The following is a 20,102-nucleotide window of genomic DNA, read 5'->3' as shown; positions in this document are numbered from 1 at the left end:
CCAGTGACCTCTGTGCCTCTTTTTATGCCAGTAACATACTGTTTTAATTACTACAGCTTTGTAATATAGCTTGAAATCAAGAAGCATGATGCCTTCAGCTTTGTTCTTTCTGAAGACTACTACTTTGGCTACCTGAGGTCTTTTGTGGTTCCATAGAAATTTGTTTGTTCTATTTCTGTGAAAAACACCACTGGAATTTTGATAGGGATTGCACTGAATCTAGAGATTGCTTTGGCTAGTATGGACATTTTAACAATATTGATTCCTCCAATCCATCAGCACGGAATCTCTCTCCATTTGTGTCATCTTCAACTGCTTTCATTAACGTCTTCTGGTTTTCAATACACAGGGCCTCGCCTCTTCAGTTAAATTTATTCTTAGGTAATTTTTTCTTTTTGATGCAACTGTAAATGGGACTGTTTTCCTCATTTCTCTTTTTCACAGTTCATTATTAGTATACAGAAATGCAACAGATTTTGTATATGGATTTTATATCCCAAAACTTTACTGAATTCGTTTACCAGATCTAATAGTTTTTTGGTAGAGTTTTCAATATATATAATCACGTCATCTGCAATGACAATTTTACTTCCTCCTTTCCAATTTAGATGTCTTTTATTTCTTTTTCTTGCCTAACTGCTGTGGCTAGGACTACCCGTACTGTGTTGAATAAAAATAGCAAGAATGGACATCCTTTGTCTTGTTCCTGATTGCAAATGAAGTGCTTTCAACCTTCCACTGTTGACTCTAACATTAGCTCTGAGCTTTGACCTTTATTAAGTCGAGGCACATATGACCTTTATTATGCTGAGGCATATTCCATCTATACCTGGCTTTGTTGAATGTATTTTTTCTTCATAAATGGATGCTGAATTTTGTCAATTGCTTTTTCTGCGTGTATTGAGATATGATTTTTTTTTAAAGATTTTATTTATTTTTATTTGACTGAGATAGAGACAGCCAGCGAGAGAGGGAACACAAGCAGGGGGAGTGGGAGAGGAAGAAGCAGGCTCACAGCGGAGGAGCCCGATGTGGGGCTCGATCCCATAATGCTGGGATCATGCCCTGAGCTGAAGGCAGACGCTTAACCACTGTGCCACCCAGGCGCCCCGAGATCATATGATTTTTACCCTTTATTTTTCAATATGCTATATCACATTGACTGATCTGAGGATGTTGAACCATCCCCATATACCTGGAATAACTCCTATCTGATCATCGTGTATGATCCTTTTGGCGTACTGCTGAATTTGGTTTGCTAATATTTGTTGAGAATTTTTGTATGTATATTCACATCATGGATAGCGGTGGCAATTTTTCTTCTCTTGTGATATCTTGTCTGGTTTTGGTATCAGGATAACGCTGGCCCCATAAAATTATTTTGGAAGAATTCCCCCCTGTTCTATTTTGTGGAAGAGTTTGAGAAGAACTGGCATTAATTTATTTGAATGCTTGGTAAAATTCACCACTGAAGCCATCTGTTTACAAGCCAACTTACCTTTCACCTATTTGCCTAAACCCCACTTACCACCTCTGGCAACCAGCAGTATGTTCTCTGTATCTATGAGCTTTGTGTTTTTGTTTTGTTTTAGATTTCACATGTGAGATCATATGATATTTGTCTTTCTCTGTCTGACTTATTTCACTGAGTGTAATGCCCTCAAGGTCCACCCATGTTGCTGCAAATGGCAAGACTTCATTCATTCTTTAATAATTAATTATTATTAATTCTAATAATATTTCATTGTACACATATACCACATCTTTATTCATTCATTTACCAATGGACACTTAGATTGTTTCTATTGCAAATAATGCTACAATGAACACGGAAGTGCATAAATCTTTTCGAGTTAGTGTTTTCATTTTCTTTGGAAAGATATCCAGAACTGGAACTGCTGAATTTTTTGAGGAATCTCCATGCTGTTTTCCATAATGATTGCACCAGTTTACATTCCCACCAACACTGCCCAAGGATTCCCTTTTCTCCACATCCTCACATTCACTTGTTATTTCTTGTAAGTGTATGATTCTGTGGCATTAAGTACATTCATGCTGTTGTGCAAGTGTCACCACATTCATCTCCAGAACTTTTTCATACCCCAACTGAAGCTCTATAGCTATTAAACAATAACTCCCCATTTCCACTTCTCCCAGCCACTGGTAACCACCATTTTACTTTCTGTCTCTATAAATTTAACTGTCTAGATACCATGTATATGTGAAATTTTATAATATTTGTCTTTTTATAACTGGTTTATTTCATTGAGCATGTCTTCAAAGTTCACCCATGTTGTAATGTGTCAGAATTTCCTTCCTTTCAAAGGCTAAATTAATACTCTCTCCATTGCATGTATATACCACAATTAGTTTATCCATTGATGGACACTGAGGTTGTTTCTACCTCTTGACCACTATGAATAATGCTATGAACACAGGTGTCCAATAGACTGTACAACATAGTATCAAAAATACATTTTTATGCTTGTATTTTCCTCATGAGCCCTTCCTTTTCTTTTAGGCTTAAACTGTCTCTACTTCGAAATCAGAAAATATACTCATTCCTACTTCCTTTAACTTCTTTTGACATTTAACTCTACCCATCTATCTGTAATGCCAATGTTTAAGATCATTCTTATTCCTTTATATCCCCATATCTGTCTTCTAGTCTGGGTTTCTAGTCTGTTTCAGTACTTGGTCTTTCCATTCTTGTACCAGTACTCTACAGTTTTGTTCTTTTGCATTTGAGTATTTTATTTTTTATACTTTTCTGTATAGCTTTATAATAAATTTTAGTCCATCATTTTTTTCCATAATTGTCTTTCCAATTCTCACCAAATAAATTTTAGAATAATTTTGACAAGTTAAAAATGTTGACACCTGGGTCAAAGAAATAAACATAAAAATTAAGCCACAAAAATACGAGAAGGGTGCTTGGGTGGTGCAGTTAAGCCTCTGATTCCTGGTTTTGACTCAGATTGTGATCTTAGGGTCATGAGATGAGACCTGCACGGCGTTCCAGACTCAGTAGGGAGTCTGCTTGAGATTATCTCTCCCTCTCCTTCTGCCCCTCCCACTTGGGCTTGTGCTCGCTCTTCCTCTAATAAATAAATAAATCTTTAAAAAAATACTAGGAAAAATTCTTTAAGATAGGTAAGTTTTTCTAAAATGTGATATAAAAGCCGAAAGTCATTTTGTTAGAAATCCTAAATAAAAACTGTAAACTAGAAATGCAAATATCACAAACAGAAATCAGACAACAAATGAAAACATCTGCAATACAAATGCAAAGGACTAATAATCAAAGAGTTTTAAACAAATCACTAGAAAACAGACAACTTACCAAAAAAAACCAAAAAACCAGAAGATACGAAGAGGCAGTTTAAGGAACAAGAAAACACAGAGAAGTATTCAAATCCATTTCATAATTTTAAAACTATAAAATAATGAGTCACCTTTTCACTTAAAAGACTTAATAAAGATTAAGGCTGTGTTGGCAAGGGTTCAGGGAAACCTGAAGACTCTTAACATTGCTAATGGTGATGAAACTGGGATGACCTCTTTGGAAAGGAATTTGGTTGAGTCATTAAAATATAAATGCAGTCTTCTGTCTTAATAATTCAACTTTTAGTAATTTATCCTATATGTGTGCTACACAGATATGCAAAGATTATAAAGAAAGACATCCGGGGTATCTGGGTGGCTCAATCAGTTAAGCGTCCAACTCTTGATGTCAGGTCATGATCTCGGGGTTGTGAGATGGAGCCCAACAGCGGGCTCGGAGTCTGCTTCTCCCTCTCCCTCTGCTCCTCCCCTGCCACTCGAGTGCTCTCTCTCAAATAAATAAACAAAATCTTAAAAAAAAAAAAAAAAAAAAAGACATCCACTAAAATGTTACTTGTATGCCCTAAATACTGGGAGAAAAAAATCTAAATATCCACTTATAAAAACCTGATTAAACAAAGTATAGTACATCTTTTATGCTGAAAATTGTGCAAATAATACAATGAGCCTTTAAAAAAAAAAAAACCTATTTTTTTTCTTGACATTTCCTCTTCTGTAGAACCTGTAAATGTTGGGAGTGCCTCAGGACTGGATCCTAGACCCTTTTCTATTCTCACTCCCTAGATGACCTAATCCAGATTCATGGCTTTAAGTACCATTGAAATGCCAATGACATCTAACTCTGTACCTTTAAACCTTATCTAAAACTCTCTATTTATATATCCAACTGTCTATTTGCCATCTTCACATCAATGTCTAATAGGCATATGAAACCAAAAAGGACAATAGAGAATTCTTGATTTTCCCTGTCAAATTTTCTCCTCCACACCCCCATCCAACTTCTCCACTTCAAGAAATGGCACCACCATCCATCCATCACTTTAAGCCAAAAAATCCAGAAATGTTGACTCCATCTCTACTACATAACGCAAATTAAATCTATGTCCTTTCATCTTGATTGCTACCCATCCCGAGCTCCTATTATCATTTGAACAGGCTACTGCAAAAACTTCACAAATGTTTTCCATTGCTTCTACTCTTACCTCACTTCTTCCTTCCTCTTCCTCTCTCTCTCTCTCTCACCCCTATACACACCTTCTACAGGCGGCAGAGGGATCTTTTAAAACTACAAATTGGATGATACCACTGCCCTGCTTAATTTTTTTATTGACTTCCCACTGAACTTAGAATAAAATCTAAACTCAAACTATGTACACTATATGAAGAATTATGGAGCAATTTTTAAAGCATTCAAAATCCTCAAAGAGATAAGAGAAGATTGATAATATGCAGCAAGATTAAACAGAACCAAGAAGAAATACAGAGTAGAAAAGTATAATGGCTAAAATAAAGAACTTTATAAATCTGATAAATAATAAAATGGATAAGCCAAAGAATAAATTAATGAGCCAGAAGATCAGGTAGAGGATCGTTGCAGAAGGCATTAAAAGGGGATTAAAAAAACAAAAAAAGGGAAAATATTAAAAGTAAGAGATATAAAGAAGTTAGAAACAACAGAATCCATATAATAAAATTCTAAGAAAAAAAATGGAGAAAACAAAATATTGGAAAAAATCAATAATTTTTCAGAATTGATGAAAAGAAGAAAGACCTCAGATTAAAGTTTCTAGAATACATCCCGGCACACAGTAGATTCTGAATAAGTATTGGCTGAATCAATGAATGAAATAAGCCAGGAAAGTAATTACACCCAGACACATTATAAATTGGAAAAGACAAAAATTTCAAAATCTTCTAGAGAAGAAGTACAGGTCACTCTGAAAGGAAAAGAAATCAAATGGATATCAGAACTTCCAAAACACAACACCAGTGGCAAAAGGATAATGCAATGATATTTTCAAAATACTAAAGGAAAAGAATTTCAAACCAAAAATCTGTAATTAAACTAATCTATTATTTAAAAGCGAGGGTTACCTAAAGATATTTTCAGGCATAAAAAGCCTTAGAATGTTTATGTACAAACACCCTGTTGAAACTGCTTTTATATAGGCACTCAAATAAGAATTGAAATAAATCTGTGAGGGCACTAGACATGATACATGCTAGTAAGAGTGAGTAAATAACCTAATAAAGTACATTTTATATAAAAGGTAAGAAAAAGGATGGATGGATGCTTGAAAACCCCTAACAATCCAGAACTAAAATTCAACAGAACATCAACATGGCTACTGGGAAACTGAGGGTGGAGGGTGGGGTGGAGCAGACGAGTGGACAGTGAGAAAGCAATTAAAGTACTTGTCTTGTTTGGAGGGAAGATATATATTTTATGTATATTACATATATACGTATATATACACACACACAAACACGCGCACACATGTATATATTAAGAATAAAAAACTAGAAGGGGGGCGCCTGGGTGGCACAGCGGTTAAGCGTCTGCCTTCAGCTCAGGGCGTGATCCCGGCGTTATGGGATCGAGCCTCACATCAGGCTCCTCCGCTATGAGCCTGCTTCTTCCTCTCCCACTCCCCCTGCTTGTGTTCCCTCTCTAGCTGGCTGTCTCTATCCTGTCGAATAAATAAATAAAATCTTTAAAAAAATAAAAATAAAAAACTAGAAAATTAACTAGAAGTTTAGTAAACAGGATGTAAATAATTTCTAATGCATTATTATAATAAATGAAAATGGATTAAACTCATTAATCAAAAGATAAGAATCTCTGTGGCTGGATAAAAATAAGATTCAGCAACATACTTTGTAAAAGAAACTACAAAAGGATACTAAAAAGGTTGAAAATAAAAGAGACAGAAAGAAGATGTACCAGGAAAAATAAACCCAGGCAGGTAGTTAGACTATGTTAGTTTGTTTGTTTACCCCATCATGAATAATTCAGACCTTTCCTGGTCTGGCCTCAACTCTCAGCCATTCCTGGGCCTGTGGATTCCACCACCGCATTAAAGCTCACAGGCTAAGGAGTATCTGTTTCCTTCATAGGAAAGGGCTTCATTTTCTGTTTTCTATTGTGATGATGAGTCCTTTTTCCATTTCAGGCACATGCAGATTCCTCTTTCTAGCTTTCAAACTCAGCTGTGTATTTTTTACATGTTTTATTTTTATCTAGTATTTCCACATATTTGAAAAAGAAGGCAACTTCCCCAGTCTACCATTTTGTCTAGAAGTCTCCAAAACGTCCACTTTAAATACAACTGAAAAACAAAGTTAAAGTTACTTAAATTCTTCATCTATATTACAAAGTGATAAAGCTCAACTAATAAAGACATGGAAAGTAATAAAATGATATCTTATCATAGTCCTTGGAACATATAAAATATTCAAACACTGCCCTCTAAATTCACTACTAATTTTACATTCTACAAAAAGAAAGTAAAGATAGAACCATAAGCATGGAATGAGAATTCCATTTTTCCTGTTTCAGCTTTCACTAGGTTGCAGCTGCTCTGGGGGTAAAAATGCTTCCTCCAAAATTGTTTAAAAAAAAAAAAAGGCAACTAGTAAAGGATCAAATTATAGCAACAGAATTAATGATCCTTAAGAGTCATTCAGTCAGGGAAGTGACCATCACTTTCTTTATGATTTTATCTTGGAACCTGAAATCCAAGACTGTATTCTGAGACCTACCACTGACGTTTTGGTTGACCTTTATCACATCTCAATATTTCTATCTCTTCTTAAAAGTAATGTTAGGCTAGATGACAGTGCAGATCTCCTATCCTTCCAAAATTGTGATTCCAGAATAAGAGGCTTAGAATAATTTCACTCCAAATTCTATTTTTCTATGAATGCAAAAATGATAGCTTAAATTAAAAAATTATGACATCCTTATTTCCCCCCAAGCAAAAAAGTATAAACCATTACACACAAATACTAAGTATTCCCTACTTAAAGACCATACAGCTTAATTCCCTCACATTTTAAAAGTGGTTCTAAGGGACGCCTGGGTGGCTCAGTCCATTGAGCATCTGCCTTCAGCTCAAGTCATGATCCCAGGAGTCCCGCATCGGGCTCCTTGCTCAGCAGGGAGCCTGCTTTTCCCTCTGCGTGCCACTCTCCCTGCTTGTGTGCTCTCTCACTCACTCTCTCAACTTGACCAAAAACAAAAACAAAAATAATGGAAAAGGCCTCACAATAAATGGCGTGTTTCTGAGATATTAACCGGACTGTCCCCCCACTTAACTACTTAAACCATTCAAGGGAGAATTCAGTCTACGAAAGGGGATTGTGCATTCTTTATCACACCAATGGCTGACTTTCACTACAATATTTTCTGGCAACTATTCCATAACATTTTCCCACAAGAATACGATGGTTGTATTCCAGACCAAGAAATTGTATTCCAAACCAACAGCATGCAAAAGATGAAGACAAACATCCACATCCTTTAAAATAAACTGTCCTCAACAATGTACTTAAAAGTCCTTAAGGAAAGTCTATGGTCTATTTTATACAGTTTTATATTAATTTTTATAATGATCATGTATTACTTGTATAGTCTAAAAAATTGAAATTAAAAAAATAATAAAATAGGTCAACTTCCACTTGGTTTGCTCTGGAGACCTGTAATGTTCTACGGGAAAGTATAATGAGATGGCAGGTGAGAGACTGCCTCAGACATAGGTAGAAGAAAGTAAAAGGTACTTTTATGTGTTTTATGTTTTCTAACCCAGCCACCAGAATAGGAAAGGAAGGAAAAGATTCAGGACAGAAGCTCAACCCAGTAAATACAGTCTGCTTTTGGGTTGGTGCTGCTAAATACTGTATCTTTCAGGAATCTAACCATGGCAGGTAATTCAGAAGACTATTCAAAGTAAATACAAGATAAACGGTCAATTTGGTTTAGCTATATGTGTATTATTACTTTCAAAATTCCACAAAAGTAAACCTATGGTACGAAACAGAGTAATATTTAGATACTCCAATTGCCTGAAATATAAACAACCAGTATCTACTAATCCCAGCCAAGCCTAAGGCAAAACATATTAGGAGAAATTTAGCAAAATAAGTACTAGATGACCTGAGTTCTTATGTAACTCTAAGTAACTCTTTGGGTCTCAGTTTTCTCATTTTAAAATTAGGTCCATTCCAGCTCTAAAATTCTACCATTCTTTATCTCCCCCCACTCTTTCCTCAATATAGACAGAGGGTGAAAGTATGTCCAATAAGCATTGGTCTAGAAGAACTGATTCTCCTTATAACTTCAAAAAATGAATATGTGATGCTGAACTATTTAACTATGGGTATTTCCTTTAGATATCATGCCCCACTTTGCTCAGGTAAATTTTTTAAAAAGATTTGACAGAGAGAGAGCATGAGCAGAGGGAGGGGCAGAGGGAAAAGGAGAAGCAGACGCCCTGCTGAGCAGGGAGCCCGATGTGGGGGTTGATCCCAGGACCCTGGGATAATGACCTGGGCGGAAGGCAGACGCTTAACTGACTGAGCCACCCAGGCGCCCCACTCATACAATTTTCTATCACTTAACATTTACTAAAGCATCTATATGCTAAGCAATGGAATTAAAGATAAACAAGACACGATTCCAGCCTAAAGGAAATTTACTGTTTTTAAGGGGCAAAAGACAAGTTAATTAGTGTATGGAACAATAAATGTTACAGAAATAAGGCAGCACTACCACAAAGAGATCACCCAACTCAGGTGCATATATATGGGGGTGTGGTTGGGGGATCTCAAGAAGAGATAACACTAGGATAGTCCACTACATCCAACACTAAGGATGACCAACAGGCAGGTAGATATGGACAGGGCTGTAGAGGGAGAAGGATAAGCATGTGCACAGATATGGACACATACTCCCACACAAGAAAGCAGGCCACACTGAAAGGATAGCAAAACTTGAAGCACAACGGGTAGAAAATGTATCTAAAGAAAGTAGGAAGGGATCACATCATGAAGCACCTTGTGATTGTGTTGTTTGATCTGAATGATTACAAAAACCACTTTAAGACTTTTAAAAAGGCAATGACATAATTCAAGTAGTGTTCAGAAAGGTGTTGCTGGTGAAACTTTGGAAGACAGATAAAGAGAAACAAGATGAGAGACAAGTAGACCACTTTAAGTATAATGATCAGATTGTGAGGTAGGAAGAATAGTAAACAAGAGCAAGGAGGTTAGAATGACACCCAAGTTTCTGGCTCTAGCAACAGGAAGTTGCTGAAAGTAATTTAAAATACAACAATTTAAGGGGCATCTGGGTGGCTCAGTCAGTTGGGCATCTTACTCTTGATTTGGGCTCATGTCATGATCTTAGGGTCATGGGATCGAGCCCTGCATCTGGAAGCAGGGCAGTGTGCAACATGCTCAGTGAGAAGTCTGCCTGAGATTCTTTCCCTCTCCCTTTGCCCCTCCCCCAACACATATGTGCACGCTATCTCTCAAATAAATCTTAAAGAAAATAATTTAAAAGAAGCAATTAACATTTGTCTATTGTATTTATCTCCTAACAGTAGCAACTAAATAATACCTCAAATTTTTAAAAAGCAAAATTCTCATTCCTTTATTACACAATATTTACAAAAGAGATTAGTGGTAAAAAGATGTTTTTTGACACTGTCAAACACAGGACCATAAAGGACCACATTCTAACAATATATCTAAACTCTTAAAGTAATACAGGAAGTTGTGTTACAATGATCTCTCTGCCCTGGATATCTAATAAATCTACATATACATTTATTTCCACAACTGTTAAGGTGTATTATATAAAATACTTATCTGCAATTGAGAGAGGTGGCATAAATGACTTCTAAAGTGTGAAGATTCAATAAATAAGTTGCTGACTTACTGACTCTAGCCCTATAGGGTTCTAAATTGTGCAACTTCCATAGACCAGTAGAGGGCTGCAACAGCTCAGAGAAAATGGTTAGGCATAGCTTTCCTTGCATTGCTGGCACTGGGAGCTGAAAAAATTACCAATGGCTAAAGCAGAAATCTAATAGAATCTATGTATTCACTTCACTGTCAACAGATTCTAAAAGGGGTCAGGAATAATTCTCCAAATCCTGATAACTAGAAACACTCATTATTAAGCATTTTGTCACCAAATCCTTTCTCTTCTGTCAAAATGGTAAAGTGTTTGGAAGCCAAGTAAAATCTCACCAACGTACAGTAATTACGAGGAAAAAAATTCAATCAAAATGAGTTAGCAAATCATCACTTCCTTTCAGACCCACTACTCCACACTGCTCCTATCAGACTAATCTTCCTAAAAACAATTACGTTGTTAGGTTATTCTTACGTCTACTTTATCAACTCTGTTCTGCACATAGTACAGTGTTGAAATCTAACTTTCCCTTGCCTAGATTTTAAGGTGGGTTTTTACCTCAGGTACACAACCTCATATTCAACTCCCCTTCTCAGACCACTCCTACTATTACGTACAATATGCAATAAAGTTAAAATGGAAAGAGGTCACTGAAGTGAACTTTGAAGAAAGAAACAAAATTACATAGGTCTAGAGAAAGGGAAATGCCACTGTTGGGAAGTTTGTACAAAGAAAAGGAGATAGGAATTCCCCTGTGGCAGCGAGGAAATGGCTCCAGGAAAAGTATATAGGGGGCTTCCACTGAATTTGTAATGTTTAATTCTTAAGCTGGTGATAGGTACCCAGGAAGTTCATTATGCTGTTTCCTGTACCTCTGATAGTATTTGAAATATTTCAAAATAAAAAGGTTTTGGTATTTTAACTTTGTCCCCTCTCCTGCCCCTCAAGAGACAAGCAACTGATCTTTGCAACATAAATCTGGTGCCATTCTAAATACTCCTCACAGTTTAATCCCAAGTAATGCCCTAACTCACTTTTACTGCTTTCTCTTAAAATGACAGGGCACATATTTTACCTTCCAATGGAAGGATTTTTAATTGCTCAGATAATTTGGTGTACTTTTAACATTGGTACATAAAAATATAAGAGATTTAGGATAAAGGTCATGGCATTAAAAAAAAAAAAAGAATACTTTACAAGAATCACTGCTTCTATAATTATAAACCTGTGATCCTGAAACTCATCTTATCTATGCCCAAATTCTTTATGCAGTTGAGAAACTTCTGAAATTAGTACCCTATGAGAGAGCAATGCTGGTGGAAGTATTAAATTATTTCTAATCTGCATACCACACTATTCCTACCCTGACCCAACTATAGCATGGATTGTAACACTGCTTCAAACTAGAGCCAAAATTTATAGCTTTCATATGACTTCACACCAGGGTTAAATTCTTTGGGCTTTATTTCAATACTTACCTCCTACCTCACTTTTTCTGCATCCTGCATATGGTCCAACATAACCAACTTACTATACTATCACAAGAATTCAGGATAAGTGCAGCTTTCAGGGCATTTAAAAGAAAACATGCTCTAAACTGGCTTATATGTAATATATATGTAATATATGTATCAATTACTGGTAGCTTTTTTAGGCCACAACAATTATAAACCGGTCCCTTACCAAAGTATTCTGAAGAGACCAATAAGGAGAAGTACGGTAATGGGGGAAACTGAACAGAGTAAATTCAATGCATTAAAATAACTGTAAGAAACTAAGAAGAAAAGGGTACTATTGTGAAAACTCCAATCCCCACGGGAAAGAATACATGCATGTTTTGTTTTACTTTTAAAAGAAAACATTTCTGGATACATAACCACACAAATGTTATAAAGTGGAAAAAAAGGCAAATCTCACTGATAGTACCAATATTAAAACAGCTTTATCTATCAAAAGGAAATGAAATATACTATAAAAATAATGCCTAAAAACACAAGTTTAGGACTATTTAAGAATATAATAATTCCAGATTAAAACTGAACTTAAATTTTCAAGTCAGTAATTCTTAGTCTTAGTAATGTTTACAGAACCTCTCCCTAATTATGGATCCTTGCTTTAAGTAACTATCTCTTCCTGCTAGATTTTAAGCTCCATACAAGCAGAGAATGCTGTCTTCTTCAGGTATGTGCTTAGCGCAATGGGACTTAAAACCTAACAACCTTATCAATGATCTTCTTGTCTCTCATTGAATTCCATACAATTTCTATAATTGTTTTCTAAGGAAATCATTTCCCATCTTGAAAATTCATTTTTATTAATAAGTCCCTCATCCTAGTAATTTCATGTGCTACCTATCTTTTTTCCTTAGTCTTCTTATGCCAATCAAACCATTCTCCTGTCACTGGCATTGGGGTGATTCTCGGTCACTCAATAAATATACAGTGACTCTTTACAGTGTGATGAAATTCGGGTGTACAACACCAAACAAGACAGACACGATCTACGTCCTTGCAGGGCTTACCTCGTTCCTTTCTACACCAACCAGGAAAAAAATCAGATGTTTAAGAATAATACTGTCCTGGGGTGCCTGGGTGACTCCGTCAATTACAGGTCCAACTCTTGATTTCAGCTCAGATCAGGATCTCAGGGTCATAGGATCAAGTCCCGCATCCAGCTCTACGCTCAGTGTGGAGTCTGCTTGTCCGTCTCTCCCTGCTCCTCACCCGCTCATGCTCTCCACCCTCCTCAAATAAATAAAATCTTAAAAAAAAAAAAAAAAAAGGAACACTGTCCTCCTATTTCACGTTTTGTTCATTGAGTGTAAACCCTTAAAAAAGACAGAGACCATAACACTGTCTTTGCATATATTTTCCCAAACACCTGGCCTCAACAATGATAAGTGCAATGCTGTTCATAAAAACATTTATTTAAAATTTGTAAACTATGAAATGTTTAAAATCTTCTTCATTATATCCGTAATATTTGTTCAACTTGAAGATTCAAAAGTAAAAAGATAAAAATTCTAGTTACTTTCAAATTCAATACCCAGAGATAAATTATCACACCGTCAGACTGGATCATTCAGCCCTTTCACCCTTTGTAAAAATCCATAATCCTAACACAAAATAATTACTTTTCCCTAAAAGGGTAAAAATGTATCTGTTATTTTATCCTTTTCTCTCGTAATAATACCACCAACTTCTCTGAAGGTGTACTTTTGTGAGGAAACAATACAGTCACAAATTTTAATCAAATCTCATCTCTAAAATCGGAATAAGATATGGAGTGCCTGGCTGTCTCAGTAGGTAGAGCATGTGACTCTTGATCTCTGGGTCTTGAGTTCAAACCCCACACTGAGCACAGAGATTACTTAAAAATAAAAAAAAAAAAATGTGGGAATAAGATAAACTTCAGAAGGTCACTGTAAGGAGTTAATGAAAAGTTATGTGGAGAGCCTATTACCAATCACAGAACACTTGTAATTACACCTGTACCAGTCTTTGGCACTTCATAATGTACATGACTTAAATGTGAGACTCCAGTTTTCCCCTATGCTCAAAGGATTCTCACTGTTTTCTGCTACTTCTTCCCTAACATCTGAGTTCACAAAAATTATAGGCAGGAGAAACTCTTGGACTCAGGGTATGAAGGAATAATAAAAGAGCCCAAAGAGTTATCATCTCAATAAGGTAACAGTTTGGAGAGAGCCAGTTTCTTCTGGGGTTTGCCAAAAAGCTGTAAAATGTAAGTTCTGATTTAAATGATAAATTAGAAAAAATAATTAACACGTATAGAAGATTAACAATCTCTAATACACAAAGAATATCCAGAGGGGGAGGTTAACCCTTTTATTACACAGTTTTTTTATTTTAATAATAAGCATATATTATTTTTGTAATTTGAAAACACAATAAAAGTGTTTTTGAAATTCTATAAATTCTTGATTGCCACTCCTAGAAGTTTCCAATAAGACGCAACGAAGAAGAGGGAAAAATGGCCAAAGGATATGTCAATGTCAATTCACAAAAGAGAAAATGCAAATGATCATTTCCTGATATATTAGCTAATGATCCAAATTCTTGTAGCTAAAATCAATATTCATACCATAATTAAAGAGCCTTGAAACATAAGTGCTAATACTTTAATAACACAAATTTAAGTTGTCAACCAACAACAGATAGGTATAGATTTTTTTCCACTGGCTGCAAAAGCAAAGGAACACTAGCGTCTGAACTAGGAGGAGGAGCCAGGAAGGAGGAAAAAGGACAAAGGAAAGGAAGAATGAGTAAGCCAATTTGCTGTCAAACATTTCTGTTTACTTTCAATGATAGGAGGACAAACAGAAATTCAGTAAGGAGATATTTTTTATTCTGTTCAATGCAACTTAAAGAGAACATTCATCTTTATTCTTGAGATGTTTTAATGAACACGGGAAGACAGGGATAATTTCTGAAGGCTGAATAACCACCAGTAGAAGATCCACCTCAACATAAATCTATAAATGAATTAAGCTGATCCCAAGAAAAATTTCTCTTAAAGTAACAAACTTACATTTATACAGCACTTATAAATTGCAAGTTAGTTCATGAGTACTAGTATCTAAAGTTGGAGATATTCCGGTGACACCTTTTTGAAGTATTTTCATAACTAGATATATAAGATACCTACTCCTATCATTGATTAAAATAACATATATGAAAGCATCTAACAGTATAAAAGCTCAAAGAAATTAAATTTGATCACCAAGTAACTTTCAAATACTCAAAATTAAACTCGGATAAAAAGAACTTACTTTAACTCAGAGGTTGCGAGACTTTAGTACCGAACAACAGAATGTAACAAGTCTTTCTTCTGCCTTATAATATTTTTTTGCAAATTAAGGTAAGAAACATTCCGTAAAATTTTAATTTTCTCCTGTCTTCAACGTCATTATGAATCACCACTAATTAGTAAAGTGGTATAAAGAATGTTTTTAGTATTAACTTCCACCCTGCTTGTTTAAGTTTCAGAAGAGGTATAACAAAATAGAAAGAAAGCTGTGTACAACGTGCCTTTGATAGAAAAAAACAGAATGAGTATGTGTGTTTTTTCTCTCTTCCTTTAGATTTGCTAATGCTTCTCTTCCTCAAGTGAATTACAAGAGCCAGAACTTTGCCAGAGAATTTTAACCTGGATGGTTCAACACCATCAGGTTAGCTGATATGTTGCTGATCTCAGACTAGTTGTGAAATTCAAGGGATCTGATGTAAAAAGTACTTTATGAACTAGGGTGTCTCGGTGGCTCAGTCAGTTAAGTATCTTGATTTTGGCTCTTGATTTCAGCTTAGGTCATGATCTCAGGGTCCTGGGATCCAGCCCCACATTGGGTTCCCCACTCAGCAGGAAGTCTTGCTTGAGGATTTTCTTTCCCCCTCCCCCTCTTTGTGCTTGTGCATGCTCTCTTAAATAAATAAATAAATTCTTCATGAGTTATATAGCACCATAATTCTTACATACTATTATCTTGTATACTGAGTCAATACAGCTATTTCTAGGAAGAGAGAACCACACAAGCATGGTTTTTGTTCTCTCTTAGAATTCAGGAGGCAGACAAAACTCCTATGTAGGAGGAAGAACAATCTAAGAAGCTACAAGATTCTCTCACACCTCTTTCAAGTAACAAAGAGGTTTAAAAATACGATTTTTGGGGGTGTCTGGTTGGTTCCACTGGTAGAGCATGTGACTCAATCTTGGCCTAAGTTCAAGGCCCACATTGGGTATAGACATTAAAAATAAAAAAAAAATCTTTAAAAAAGTAGAGAAAATATGATATTTATCACTAATATTTGTGATACTTCCCCCAATTATGGCCCTAATACAAACCGAAAGCCAGAAAAGTAAACTACTATATATTTTTAAACAATTTTAGTGGAATATTAAGGGATTGGCCAAAGAAGAGACAATACTTAAGATGCCAAAGAAAAAGAAATTATTTCCACCTTATTACTTGCAGCTTCATGTTCACCTCTTCTACTTATCTCAATCTGGAAGCATTTCTGTGTTTAAACTTAATTTTCTAACAATTTCAGAATTTGAATTTCTTAGAATTTTGGAGGGTCTCATTAATTGGAAAATCTAGTCTTGGATGCTATTTTTCTAAACTGCACATATTTACTATAAAAGTAAATTACTAATAAAAGTCCTAAATGAGTTTGGTTAGTGATCTTTTCTTCTCCAGTCACAGACATTTCTTTAGAAAAATGGCACCAACGTGAAGGAAGAGTTTGTTAAAAATCACCTCTTGTAATGTTAACAACCGTAGTCCTTCTGTAGCTGGTGAGATTAATTTGCTTTTGACAACTAATATAAAAAAACCCAATAGTTTTCTCAACATCTCAGAAAAGACTTGCTGCCTACTTTTCTTTTTGTTTTTTTGACCAACACAGTAGAAGTCAGAATAGCTGGCCCCTAGACATTTTCACAAAATCTGAAATTTAAGAAACATTATCTTAAAACTTCAAAATCAGCTAAACACTCTTAATTAGAGGCAGAGCACAGACAAATGGTTAAGAACGGGAACAATACAGTCTGTCACTTTTTTTTAGGTCTGTGAATATCTACACATCACATAACAGTTCAAAGCCTCATTTTCCTCAGCCATATGTTAGAATAATAATAGTCTCTGTTTAACAGGGTTATTTTGAAAATTATCTTAAATATTTTACTTAAAACTTTGAACACAGATACATTCATATTCTAAGTGCTCAATAAATGTTTATCATAACTTTTAGCTTCAAAATTACAGGTATTCTATGTAAAACTACAATAAACAATATTCACATATTTGTTTCCAGTATCATCAATTTAAAGCACTAGAAGAAAAGGTCTTTAAACATAACAGCGAAAGCCAACCAACAAAAACTGTCTGAACATTTCTATATATTTAGATGTACAAGATAACCTAACACAAACCATTCAAAGCTGAGTTTATAAAGGAAATTATCTCCTGTTATTGCCATATGTGGAAACTAGTAACAGACAAATTAACATTGCAACTAAGATACTTTCACTATTACTTTTTAAAAGCCACTGTTAAAGAAACAGATTATGCATGCATGAGTGTAAATGAGAATGTTTTCAAATGCTATATGGAGAAACTTCATATTCTCCAGAGGAAGTCAGGCTCTAACAACTGCAATATTTAAAATGTTCATAAGAGGCTTTACTAAGATTAGAACTAAGTAGGGATCAGAAAACGTATCTACAGGGAGTTAAAATCTGTAAAACCGCAGGTGTTGGAAACAATAAAGCTAAGGCTAAGCAAAAACCTAGGGATCTAGACAAGCTGTAACACGGTCAACTTGTATTTATTTTTTAAATATTGCCACTTTTGATATGTATAAAAGTTTACAGTATACCTCATGCTTTCCATATGTAATCACATTTGTTCCATCCAACAACCCTATAAATTATTTAGGAAAATTACTTTTTGTAGATTAAGAAGATGTTAATGTGATTTGTCAAGAACCAGAGTTCTTACTTCTAGGAAGTAATAAATCAAGATTTTTTTTTTAATCAAGAATTTAAACTGAGGCCTTCTCATTTATATTTCCATATTTTTTCCACTACTCCATAAAGCTACTTCTTAAAGAAAGACACATTAGCATTTTCACAGAAAGGAATCTCTAGGCCCAAACCAGACTTTTTAAATAGGCTGTACTGACTTAGGTAAGTCATTTCACCTTACCAGGACTTTATTTTCTCTTGAGGAAAACAGACTAGAAAATTTGAGGTCCCTTCCAGTTCTAAGGACAAATCACCAAGACTGAATCTTTTACACAGCACAGGCATTTTAGAAATAATGTTAATGTTAATTTTAGCAACAAGCTTGAAGTCACAAAGTAATGTGAACAACTCTTAAGCAAACTATTCCAATTATCAATTTTTTCATGCCGTTCTGATAGATACTTTTTCAGTATCATCAAGTTTATATACAGAAAGCAGTCTAAACCTCTTATGGACTATGATGGAAATAATCCATAGATCATTCCCTTTTCAGACTGTAATAATGCTCTTAAAACATGCGAATAAAATTAAACTACCTGTCAATTAATACCAACAAGTTGAATATTTTTCCTATTATTCTTCTTACTCCATAGAATAAAGACCTCTTTTCCAACAAAGCGTTTTCAAATATCCCACTGACTACCATTTTCTACAATCTACCTTAGAAGACTATCACATTTTCCAACAACTTCTTTGGAACAAAAAGGAATATATAAGCACCTGATAAAAGCATCTTTGTTTTAAATTCATTCCACTGAGTAGGCACTTGTCTCCAAACAAAATTCAAGCTTTTTTTCTTTTCTTCCTGATATTCAAGAACTAAAACCAGAGACTGAACAAAATATTTTCACCTACTAAGTTCTTCTCTCATCGGAATATTTTAGTTCTCTCTATTCTTCCTCAAATACTCCTCATGGAATACTCACCCCTAGATTTTCACTTTCTCAGCTCTGCTTGCTCATAAAACCATAGTAACAACAACTATGGAAATCATAGAGATGAAGAACATTAAAGGCATCTGGTGTTTTTTGTTTTTTTACTTTTTTCCTTCCATGAATACCACTTAGCACTTAATTTAGTTCATTTTAACACCTTGCCTGCCCCTAAAATAGAACACATACCCTGAATAGTTAAGCTTGACTTTAGTCAAACGACTGCAGACCTTCCTTTAAAAGAAATTTAATTAGTTCTTCGTGTCAACTATAAAAGATCTTTACATAGTAAAACCTTTCTCATCCTGCCTATAATCTCCTGGGGAAACATTTTTAGTCTTTAAATATTTTTTTTGCGTTTAGCCCAAATTAAAGACTTTTCCCAACAATATTAGTTAATATAATGACTTGATCTTATACAGTCAACACTATCTCATTTTGTTTTTAAGCCACTTGGCACCAATAGAGCATATGTTCTGCCAGTTCTGAGCTAATCTCCAGGAAAGCCTTTGTATAATGACTGAAGAAACTGAAACAGATCAGTGCCCGAGACTTTTAACAACCTACTTGAGCATATGTTTTTAATAAACAGTCGATTTATTTTAAAATAGCTATTTTACCAATTCGCCTTCCTTCATAATTTACGTAAACCGTTTTAAAATAAAGGAGTACACGACTAAGAACACAGGTTCATTTCAACTTCAGGATTACAGATAATTCCAAGGCTTTACACATCACTGAATCTGTAACCCATTTCACCCGCGTTCGCAGTTTAGCCGCGGGTGTCCGGTGGAAATTACAATGTCAACGACTACACTGCTTAAAATGTTTCTTACGTTTCAACTGGTGCAATAGTGTTAACTTCCCATCCCAAACTGTTTCGTACTGCTATTATTAAAACAGCTGTCAGCGAGGCTTCGGTAACCTCTTTGTACAACCGTTTATTCAACGCTTTGGGATCCTCGAGGATGCGTCACACCATATTACCCCTCAAAATGAGATCTAAGAGCCTGACGTGCTCCAAGTCTACCAACACCATTCGAATGAGCACTTGCAGAACCATGAAGAGAACCGATTGCCCAATGCGGCAAAGACAGATTACACTGGCATTTAAGACAGAGCTGCAGCGTGCCGCTGTCCTTTCCCCTGAGATTATTAAAGCGACAATTTCCCTTCTCCCTTTCATCCTCCTCTCCCCCGGACCCCGGTACCTCCGATGCTCCCTCCGGGAGGAGCCGCAGCGGTCTCCAGAGCCGCGCCCGCACCCCGGCTCCCGGCGGGCGGGCGGGCGCGCGCGGCGGGCTGGGCGCGCCCCCACCCCCGCCCCGCCCCGCCGGGTCCGGCCGCGGCACGCCGGCGGC

General features: G+C 35.7%; 1 protein-coding gene across 14 annotated transcripts in view; it reads right to left on the bottom strand.

The window, feature by feature from the left end:
* Positions 1–20,102, bottom strand: part of ANKRD12 (ankyrin repeat domain 12) — a 123,843-nt gene that overhangs the window by 103,132 nt on the left and 609 nt on the right. For 2 of the 14 annotated variants that reach the window (XM_048218630.2, XM_048218633.2), the window contains exon 1: positions 19,953–20,037. The exons of 8 other annotated variants lie outside the window; for them this stretch is intronic. The gene's annotated coding sequence lies outside the window, so the exon portion shown is untranslated. Of the gene's footprint in view, positions 1–12,785; positions 13,020–19,952; positions 20,038–20,102 lie in introns of those variants that run through there. 4 more of the 14 variants (XM_048218626.2, XM_048218628.2, XM_057313239.1 and 1 more) reach the window with 2 other exon arrangements.

Source organism: Ursus arctos, unplaced genomic scaffold (assembly GCF_023065955.2).
Source record: "Ursus arctos isolate Adak ecotype North America unplaced genomic scaffold, UrsArc2.0 scaffold_17, whole genome shotgun sequence".
In the NCBI taxonomy this organism is placed as follows: Eukaryota; Metazoa; Chordata; class Mammalia; order Carnivora; family Ursidae; genus Ursus; species Ursus arctos.
Note: the sequence above shows the minus strand (reverse complement) of the source record. Positions and strands in the feature narration are given on the sequence as shown.